This window comes from Apodemus sylvaticus, chromosome 4 (assembly GCF_947179515.1).
Source record: "Apodemus sylvaticus chromosome 4, mApoSyl1.1, whole genome shotgun sequence".
NCBI classification, from domain to species: domain Eukaryota; kingdom Metazoa; phylum Chordata; class Mammalia; order Rodentia; family Muridae; genus Apodemus; species Apodemus sylvaticus.
The window spans coordinates 1,328,047-1,337,758 of record NC_067475.1 but is presented as its reverse complement, the minus strand read 5'-3'; the positions used below and the strand labels follow the sequence as shown (position 1 = coordinate 1,337,758).

The 9,712-nt window shown below is 39.5% G+C and overlaps 1 pseudogene; it reads right to left on the bottom strand.

Moving 5' to 3' along the window:
* Positions 1 to 5,008: 5,008 nt before the first annotated feature.
* LOC127683946 (uncharacterized) lies at positions 5,009 to 5,088 on the bottom strand (annotated as a pseudogene).
* Between the last annotated feature and the right edge of the window lie 4,624 nt (positions 5,089 to 9,712).

Below are 9,712 nucleotides of genomic sequence, written 5' to 3'. Positions count from 1 at the left end.
AACACCAATACTCTTCAAACTATTCCACAAAATAGAAACAGAAGGAACACTACCCAATTCCTTCTACGAAGCCACAATTACGCTGATACCAAAGCCACACAAAGATCCAACAAAGAAAGAGAACTTCAGACCAATTTCCCTTTTGAACATCGATGTAAAAATACTCAATAAAATTCTTGCCAACCGAATCCAAGAACACATCAAAATGAACATCCACCATGATCAAGTAGGCTTTATCCCAGGAATGCAGGGTTGGTTCAATATATGGAAATCCATCAATGCAATCCACTACATAAGCAAACTCAAAGAACAAAACCACATGGTCATTTCATTGGATGCTGGAAAAGCATTTGACAAAATTCAGCACCCTTTCATGCTTAAAGTCTTGGAGAGAACAGGAATTCAAGGCCCATACCTAAACATAGTAAAAGCAATATACAGCAAACCGGTAGCCAGCATCAAACTAAATGGAGAGAAACTTGAAGCAATTCCACTGAAATCAGGGACCAGACAAGGCTGCCCCCTTTCTCCTTATCTTTTCAATATTGTACTTGAGGTACTAGCTCGGGCAATTCGACAACATAAGGAGGTCAAAGGGATACAAATTGGAAAGGAAGAAGTCAAACTATCATTATTTGCAGACGACATGATAGTCTACCTAAGTGACCCAAAGAACTCCACTAGAGAGCTCCTACAGCTGATAAACAACTTCAGCAAAGTGGCAGGTTATAAAATCAACTCAAGCAAATCAGTGGCCTTCCTATACTCAAAGGACAAGCAGGCTGAGAAAGAAATTAGGGAAATGACCCCCTTCACAATAGCCACAAACAGTATACAGTATCTTGGGGTGACTCTTTCCAAACATGTGAAAGATCTGTATGACAAGAACTTCAAGACTCTGAAGAAGGAAATGGAAGAAGACCTCAGAAAATGGGAAAACCTCCCATGCTCATGGATCGGTAGAATCAATATAGTTAAAATGGCCATTTTGCCAAAAGCAATATACAGATTCAATGCAATACCCATCAAAATCCCAACTCAATTCTTCACAGAGTTAGAAAGAGCAATTATCAAATTCATCTGGAACAACAAAAAACCCAGGATAGCTAAAACTATTCTCAGCAACAAAAGAAAATCTGGGGGAATCAGTATCCCTGACCTCAAGCAATACTACAGAGCAATAGTGTTAAAAACTGCATGGTATTGGTACAGTGACAGGCAGGAGGATCAATGGAACAGGATTGAAGATCCAGAAATGAACCCACACACCTATGGCCACTTGATCCTCGACAAAGAGGCTGAAAACATCCAATGGAAAAAAGATAGCCTTTTCAACAAATGGTGCTGGTTCAACTGGAGGTCAGCATGCAGAAGAATGCGAATTGATCCATCCTTGTCTCCTTGTACTAAGCTCAAATCCAAATGGATCAAGGACCTCCACATAAAGCCAGACACTCTGAAGCTAATAGAAAAGAAACTGGGGAAGACCCTTGAGGACATCGGTACAGGGAGAAAGTTTCTGAACAGAACACCAATAGCATATGCTCTAAGATCAAGAATTGACAAATGGGACCTCATAAAATTACAAAGTTTCTGTAAGGCAAAGGACACCATCAAGAGGACAAATCGGCAACCAACAAATTGGGAAAAGATCTTCACCAATCCTACATCAGATATAGGGCTAATATCCAATATATATAAAGAACTCAAGAAGTCAGACTCCAGAAAACCGAAAAACCCTATTAAAAAATGGGGTACAGAGTTAAACAAAGAATTCTCAGCTGAAGAACTTCGGATGGCGGAGAAGCTTCTTAAAAAATGATCAACTTCATTAGTCATTAGGGAAATGCAAATCAAAACAACCCTGAGATTTCATTTTACACCAGTCAGAATGGCTAAGATTAAAAATTCAGGAGACAGCAGGTGTTGGAGAGGGTGTGGAGAAAGAGGAACACTCCTCCACTGCTGGTGGGGTTGGAAATTGGTACAACCACTCTGGAAATCAGTCTGGCGGTTCCTCCGAAAACTGGGCACCTCACTTCCAGAAGATCCTGCTATACCACTCCTGGGCATATACCCAGAGGATTCCCCACCATGTAATAAGGATACATGCTCTACTATGTTCATAGCAGCCCTATTTATAATTGCCAGATGCTGGAAAGAACCCAGTTATCCCTCAACAGAAGAGTGGATGCGAAAAATGTGGTATATCTACACAATGGAGTAGTATTCAGCCATTAGAAACAATGAATTCATGAAATTCTTAGGCAAATGGATGGAGCTAGAGAACATCATACTAAGTGAGGTAACCCAGACTCAAAAGGTGAATCATGATATGCACTCACTAATAAGTGGATATTAACCTAGAAAACTGGAATACCCAAAACATTATCCACACATCAAATGAGGTACAAGAAGAAAGTAGGAGTGGCCCCTGGTTCTGGAAGGACTCAGTGAAGCAGTATTCGGCAAAACCAGAACGGGGAAGTGGGAAGGGGTGGGTGGGAGGACAGGGGAAGAGAAGGGGGCTTACAGGACTTTCAGGGAGTGGGGGGCTAGAAAAGGGGAAATCATTTGAAATGTAAATAAATTATATCGAATAAAAAAATTTAAAAATATTACAAATAAAAGAAAAGCCACTGAGCTTGCAATAAAAAAAAAAAAAGAAACACACTAGTCAAGAAAATGGTAAATCTACAAAAAAAAAAAAAAAAAAAAAAAAAAAAAAAAACCTCTTGGCACAAAATCTGGGAGAGACATTATGAAAGGGCCAATTATAAAACTAATGAGATTAGGAGTAAAAGAAAAAACATGGGTCAAATGTACAGAAATTGTCTTCAATAATATTACACAAGAAAAAAGTTCCTAACCTAAAGATGTCTATAAAAGTATAAGAATGGGTGGTACTATTCTAATCAGTTTGGCTTTATATGTTACTTGTTCCTTTTCTCTTGTACCTTTTAATATTCTTCCTTGTTCTGTACATTTAGTGTTTTGATTATTAAGTGCCAAGAAGACTTGTTTTCTGGCCTATTCTATTTTGTCTTTTGTCTTTTGTAGGCTTCTTATAGTTTTATAGACATCTCCTTTTTTAAGTTAGAAAATTTTTCTTGTATGGTTGAGACTGAGCTAATGGCCGACCAATAACCAGGCCAACTTTAGACCCATCCCATGGCCAAACACCAATCCCCAGTGTATTAAGAATACTGTTATTATGCTTGCAGACAGGAGTCTATCATGTCTCTCCTTTGGGAGGCTTCATCTACCATCTGACCTAGATAGATGCAGAGACCTACAACCAAAAATTAGATGGAGTGTGTGGACTTTCATGGAAGAGTTGGGGAAAGGTCTGCAGGCTTCAAAGGAGATAGGAACTCCACAGGAAGAACAACAGAGTCAACTCACATGGACCCTTAGAGGTCTCAGAGACTGAACAATCAACCAAAGTACATACACCAGCTTGACCTAACTGACCCTCTCCACCAGCTGTAGCAGATGTACAGCTTAGTTTTCATGAGGGTCCTGAATAACTGGAAAGGGGGCTATTCCAAAAACTGTTGCCTGTCTGTGGAATATGTTTTTCTAGCTTGGCTACCTTGTATGGTGTCAGTGTGACAGAATGTGACTAGCTCTGCAATGACTTGATGTGCCAGGGTAGGGGTATACCTGGGGGTGGTCTACTCTCTCAGAAGATAAGGGGAGGAGGTTTGGAGGGAAGGATTGTGTAAGGGGAGCTGTGAGAGGGAACTAAAGTGACCAAATAAAAAATAAAATAAAAAAATTAAAATCAACAATCATTGGTTATCTATGTTCCTTAATACCAATGGTCTCAATCCCCAATAAAAGACAAAGACAAACAAAAAGGATGTGAAAACAAGATGCGTATTTCTGCTGCATACAAGAAACATACTTTAACATCAAGGATAGACAGACATCATCTCAAGATAAAGAGTTGCAAAGAGATAATTCAAGCAAATTTGCCTCTGGAATAAGCTGGAATAGCTATTTTAATATTTGATAAAGTATACTTCTAACCAAAACTAATCAGTAGAGATAGTGAAGAACATTATATACTCAAATAATAATTTACCCAGAGGACATAATAATTTTTAAATCTTTTTATTGGCTCTTTGTGATTTTCACACTATGTGCCTCAATCCCATTTCCAAGTTTGACAGCAGGTAAAGTACAGGGCAGCTCTCATGCTTTTATGACCCCAGGGTCAGCTCTCTTTACACCCTTACTCTGCTGTAAATGGCAAGGGGTTAGAATGTGGGAGGGCATCCTTACCTCACTCATGTCATGGCACAGCAGGCATGTTGTGTGCCCAGCTCTCCCACATTCATACCCTCAGGGCCAACTCACTTGCAACTCCTGGAACCAGGGCCAGCTCTACTCTGTTGTCATACCCACCTGAGTATTGCAGGTGGCTCAGAATGGTGTCAAGTCTCCTGTTTTCATGTCTTCAGGGCCAGGTCTTCCACAATACCAAGTCTAGGAAGGAAGCCAGTTCTTTAAAACCTTCAGATCTCAAAATGTTCCCAGGTGGCAACCCATTCTAGGAACATCTACCTGGCTTAGTAACAGATCCCTATAGACTGAGATATGATCCTTGGAGATTGCATTCTAAGACTCCATTATGGTTCTAGATGGCATCATCAGCTACTCATATTAGGCTATTCTTCACTGCCCTCAAGTCTTCAGTTCTGCCTGTCTTCATTGTGCCTACAGATTTCTGTTTCTTTTCCATTTCCCCACCATTTACTTGCTCTTCTTAGAGACACCTAGAGTCTCTCAGTGTCTTGTGTCATCTCAGGAGTAGTCTCAGGAATAGTATGCCCCACCAGTGCATTATGACACCAGACAGGGGTTATATTGGGCATGATTTGCCTTCCTATTTCCCAGGGCCTGTGCGACATCAGACTGGTGGTCATCTCAGGCTAGCTGCCTGTCCAGGTTTCCTGGTGCCAGATGGGTAGCTGGCATCTCAGATACGCTTATTTCAGGGAGTGGGAGTCTACTAATCATTCAGATGCTCACAAGTCAGAACATTGAACATAGATATAGCTTCTCTCCTCTCTCTAGAGAATCTACAATACTTCTATAGGCAGGACCATAGCAATTCTTAACATTTATCCCACAAGTACACATGCATCAAGTTTATAAAAGAAACACTTTTATAGTTTAAATCACATATTGACCCTCACATAATGATAGTAAGAGATATTAATACCACACTTTCAACAATAGACAGGTAATCCAGAGAAAAGCTAAACAGAGAAATTCTGGAGCTAACTGAAGTTTTAAACCAAATGAACTTAGCAGTTGTATTTACAGAACATTTCATCCAAACACACACACACACACACAATATATATATATATATATATATATATATATATATATATATATATATATATATATATATCTTCAAAACTGACCATATACTCTCACAAACAAGTCTCAACAAAAGTAATAAAATTGAACTAATACTCTGCATTCTGTCTGACCACTATAGATTAAGCTGAATATTAATACCAAGAGAAAGGAAAGAAAGTATACAAACTCATGGAAACTGACAAACTCAATGATTAATGAAATATAGATCAGGATAGTAACTAAGAAAGAAATTAAAGGTTTCTTAGAATTGAATGAAAATGAATTCACAACATTCTCAAAACTATGGGGCAAAAATAAATATCATTCTAAGAGGCAAATTAATTGGCATGCAGATTTGTGATTTACTTCTTTTAATCAGGGCCATCCATGTGACTATTGGGGAACTATTCTTTTGACCCCAGTAGGCTCAATAGTAAGTAGACAACTGAAGAGGGTGACTCCACATTCTGCAACACTTACCAGTGGCCAATAGGTCAGCAGAGAGTGGAGGTCACTATGAGTCCCTGCCCTTCCACAACTGACATAGGCCGAGTCTTGTGCAGAAAAAATGTATGCAACTCTATTTGCTGGGAGGTTATGACTGCAATGGCTGTTTCATGCCATCATGATCAAGATTGAAAGCCTGTCTCTTTATCACCTGATTCTTACATTCTTTCCATCTACCTCTTCAGTGATAGTGCATGAAACTTACTGGGAGTGGTATAAATGCCCAACACCATTTTTACCTTTGCTCCAAACACTACTACCACATGGTAGTCTTCTGTTTGTGCATCCTATTAAGTAGAGGCATGCCCCATGTTCTTTGATCTTATTGCCCCTTCTGCTTCAATTGTTCTTTCTTCAAAACCAAAACTTAAAGAAAAGAAAACCATTTTTGTCACTTTAATTCCTCAAATACCTCCTTGACAAATTCCCTACTGATGACATTTATAAAATTTGACCCTCTTATTTCAAGATGTCTTTGTACCTGCTTTCCCTTGTTTTAGTTCTGCTCTTTTTGATATTTAACAAATTATGTATTCCAGGAGAAAAGGTTCTACTGTATTTTTGTGTTGTATTCCTTAGCTGCCTGCAGCTATTATGAACTGGGTTGCTGGAACAGAAGCTGAAGGATGGATGGTGAAGGGGCGAAAAGAAGGAGGGCCAAGACAATATTTCAATGATCAAGGCCAAAAACTTTAATGGCGCCAGACCTTTTAACAGTTTGGGCAAACCCTTCCCCCAGACTCTGGGCTGAGTTCCAGTGGAAGTTGTCTAGCTTCTCTTGGAGGTCCTTGTCTTGACTGCTCAGGCAGCTGGGTGGGTCACCTGCTTAATTCAAGAATTCCTAGGCCTGGAGGAACAATGAGCTTAACCTTCGCTGAGCTTTTCCACCCTAGGATAAAAATTCCTGCTTTAATCTACTTCCCTATTATGTCCTAAGGGCAGATTCCTGCCCGAAGCCAGGGATTGTCCTTGACCAATGCCAAACTCAAACCATGTGCGTGACTGCCCCAATATGGCTGTGTACATTTTTGTCTGTCCTTTCAGCATGTCTTAACAATGTCAATACCTAATAGGGATTCAATAGCTACACTTTTAGGTAGGTTTCTAATATATAGACATGGACAGTGACTCTGAGAACCATCTCCAAACAAAATTTCTAATTCCCATTTGTAAACTTCCTAGCCACAAAAAGTTTTAGCTCAAGCCAAAAACCAGGCATGGGTAAATAGCGATCCTCTAGTAACTAAGAAATCTTAAGATCACCATGATAATGGTGGGGTACAGTCAAAGAACTCTTATCCATGTCCATAGTACTTTTATGGTTAAAGATGATGCCAGAGTAAGTTCTGTGGGCTATTGTTAGTGACCAGGAAGATGTACAATATCTTTAACAAAGTCCAAGTCAGGAGAACTCTTCACATACTTAGGAACCCATGAGATATACTTTAGTGAATGGATGGATGGAGACTGGAGGAGAGGACAGAACTAGAGACTACTACATGGAAGGGTTGAGATATAATCTTCATATTGTGAACTTTAGTCATAAAAGCCATTAAGAGACTGAAATATTTTGAAAACAGGATTAATGTTAGAAATGTTAGATTAATGAAAAGTTAGATTAATGAAAAACAGGATTAAAATACTTAAATTACAAAAAGAGCATTTTATTGGCCAATATCAAGGAAAGCTCTTTAAAAGGGCTCCCAAGGACTAAACCAACACCCAGAGAGTACACATGGGGGGATTTATATCTCCAGCTGCATACATAGCAGAGGATTGCTTTATCTAGCATCAATGGGAAGGAAATGATAGGGTGGTAAGGTGGGAGTGGGTGTGTGGTTAGGTTGGGGGAAACATCCTCATAGAATCAGGGGGTAGAGGGGATGGGATAATGCGTTGCAGAGGGGAAACTGAGAAGGAGGATATTTGAAATATAAATAAAATAATCAATATAAAAAGAAGCAAGTAGCAAGACAAGTTTGATATGATAGAAAAGTGCAATTCATTCTACTATGCAGATGTGAATAGAATTATCCATTATTGTAATCATAAATGCTTTTCTGTACCTAGAAGAAAATAAGATTGGCTATTAAAGTGTCTTAGTCAGGGTTTCTATTCCTGTACAAGCATCATGACCAAGAAGCAAGTTGAGGAGGAAAGGGTTTATTGAGCTTATACTTCCACATTGCAGTTCATCACTAAAGGAAGTCAGGACTGGAACTCAAGCAGGTCAGGAAGCAGGAGCTGAAGCAGAGGCCATGGAGGGATGTTTCTTACTGGCTTGCTTTCCCTGGCTTGCTCAGCTTGCTCTCTTATAGAACCCAAGAGCACCAGCCCAAAGGTGGTACCACCCACAAGGGGCCCTCCCCACTAGATCACTAATTGAGAAAATACCCCACAACTGGATCTCCTGGAGGCACATCCCCAACTGAAGCTCCTTTCTCTGTGATGACTCCAGTCTGTGTCAAGTTGACACGCAAAACTAGCCAGTACATAAAGATTACCATTCCAAGACAGCAGCAAGCCTTTCATTCTCTCAGGGAACAGAGGTATTGTGTGTATATAGATGGTATATCTTGATCACCAGTCCTGACAGTTGTCAGAGTTTTTAAAAAAAATGCAGAGCTTGTAATCTTATCTCTGGTACAAGAACTAGGTTGTTTGAAAAGACAATGATAAGACAAGACAAATCAGACTGAAGTATGCAAGACTGGGCAGGTCTGGGTTGTGGGAAGCAGGAATGAGGTCTTTCCAGGGAAAAGGGAATTATGCCATTGGAATCAATTTTTTGTTGGGGCTGACTACAAAATAAGACCTAGTGGTAAATTTCCTAACCTGTGCCCCTCTGACTCTGAAGCCTTTTATCCTTTCAAGAACACTGATTAGAATCGTGAATTTGAATCTTCTGTGGAAGAGAGAATTGAGCCATAACAGAACTATTTCTTAATTATAAAAGAATGATTTTACACAACCATGGTATATTTATTTTTGGGATTTTTTTTTCTGAGGCAGGGTTTCTCTGTATAGCCCTGGCTGTCCTGGAACTCACTCTGTAGACCAGGCTGGCCTTGAACTCAGAAATCTGCCTGCCTCTGCCTCCCAGAATGTTGGGATTACAGGCATACACCACCACCGCCTGGTGGTATATTTATTTTTTGAGACATGAAATCATGTCACCAGGCTGGCTTTAAACTCAGTATATAACTAAAGGATGACCTTTGCCTCTTGATCCTTCTTCCTCCACCTTGCTAGTGCTAGGGCAATCTTTGTGAAATGTATCCTGTTTTGGAGGCTCAAGTTTTAAATCCTGACACCACATAAAGCACATGGAGGCCTTTCTATTGGAAAAATTTCAATATATTAAAATGGAAAAGGCTCCCATAGAATAACACCTTTGCATTTCATGTTTGTTGTTCACTGTTCCCTATGATATTCTAAGTTACCCCGAATTATAAATGCCTAAATGTGCAAAGACACACTGGCTTCCAGGATTAGGTAAAGCTTTATCTCCTTTCTTGGCTACTTTTAGAATGTTCACAGTGGTCAGTGATGCAGCAGGTATCATTGAAATAGCTTTCAAGATGAAAAGAAGACAAAATCTACAAAAATAAAAATAAAAAAGAAACTGTAAATAAGTTCCAAGTTCTATCACTCTGCATAATCTCTGGCTATAAGTTCTTCAGTATAGATGCTAACAACATCTCACCCATTGGGTAAATAGGACTGGTCCTGGAAAGCATGAGAAACCAAACTGTGGTCTGTGTAAGTGAAGTGAACCTTTACTGCTCTTAAATTTGAGAAGCCTATATTTGTTTGTACTAAACAA